Source organism: Sitophilus oryzae, unplaced genomic scaffold (genome assembly GCF_002938485.1).
Source record: "Sitophilus oryzae breed Bouriz unplaced genomic scaffold, Soryzae_2.0 scaffold_1621_pilon_pilon, whole genome shotgun sequence".
NCBI lineage: Eukaryota > Metazoa > Arthropoda > Insecta > Coleoptera > Curculionidae > Sitophilus > Sitophilus oryzae.
Genome location: NW_022146305.1, coordinates 2,157,510 through 2,159,188, shown reverse-complemented (window position 1 = coordinate 2,159,188; position 1,679 = coordinate 2,157,510).

The following is a 1,679-nucleotide window of genomic DNA, read 5'->3' as shown; positions in this document are numbered from 1 at the left end:
AGTGAGCTGTAACAGTGGATACTGAGAGCCAATAGCAGGATCTGAACGCCTCTGGTATACCGGGGCGATACGAAAGAAACAGCAGTTTTAACAAAATCAAAATTTGCATGACTATATTATGGAAAAAAAGTCGAAAAAATGCCCATTTTTAAAGGTGTTTGAAAAAAATATTAAACATGGTCATAAAACTATGAAAATTTCAACATTTGTTGGAAATTTTATGTAGATTCAGAATATATACACCTTTAAAGGATTAAATGTCTTGATTTTGTGAGAAAATTATATTTTTGAATCCTTGTTTTTGAGCTATTTTTGTTGATGATTAAAACGTCCCTTATATCGAATGACGAAAATCGCCAATGTTCATGATTATGGGTGCGTCTGAAAAGTGGCTCACCCCTATAACTTTTTTATTTTTTCAGTTAAAAAAAACGAGATTTGGTATGTTAGTATATGACATAAATTAGGATTGATTGATGCATTCAATTGTTTTTAGTCATTTCCTGTTTCATCGGAAATGACTACAACTTTTGATTTTATGACATTCTGAACATATCATATGTCAACTTTTGACACTTTCGCTTAATAAAAAATTGTGTTTTAAAATTTAATCAAAATTTTAAAAAAAAAATTAAAAAAAAATTAAAAATAAATAAAATAATAATATATATTTTTAATATATTAAAAATTTAAATTTAATCATTTTTTTTTTTTTTTTTTTTAATTATTTTTATTTTACGTTTTAAAAAATATTCAGATTATTATTATTTCAAGGAATTTATTACGAGTAGAAAAAATATTGTGGCAATTTTAACAGTTGCTATGGAAAAAAATAAGAAATAGACCTGAGTCAGTGTCAATTATTTCCGGAAATCGTTTTATCACAAACCCCAGACTTTGCCGAAATGTTTTCTTTACACACATTATTATAAATTCTGCATATAAGTTTCAGTATGCTAAATAAAGTAAATATTGACTGTATAATATTTTGCATGGGATAAGTGTCCTGTTAGAAGCCCAGTGTTGTTACTAAAATTGTTCTATTGTTCTTGTTCTCTGTTGTTCTTACTTAAATCAAGGAACAATAAGTTGTACTATTCAACTTGCCCCTGTATCAATAGTGAGTCTAAATAAATAGTTACGCTCAATGATCACGATCATCATCGGCACGTTTGACCGTCAATCCTTCACTTTTTTTTCATTTCTATTTTTCCAATGCGATGAAATCGAATTCTCCAACGACTGTTCTCACTCGTAGCGAATTACAATCGCTCGAGTAACGTGATATGCGGTTAGGTTATCGAGAAAAATCGATTTGTGCATAAAAATTATCGATACTGGATTAGATTACGAAGGGTGACGCGATCAAATTATATGCATTTGCGATATTTTTAAATTAATTGAAAATAGAGATGTCCATAACTATCGATATATTAAAATATCGATTGTTTTTTTTAAGCATCGACACAGTAAACTTTCGATATTACCGTTTCCCAGTTAGAAGATTGAATTTTTCAGAATATCAAAACTGTTCGACACACTTCAACACCCTTTATACAGGGTGGTCCGAACTGTATTCCGGAAACTTCGGCAGCATATTCTGCAGATAAAAAGTTCTATAAATGTATGTACTAAAATGCTCGGTTTCCGAGATACAGGGTGTAGAAGTTTTATTTTTA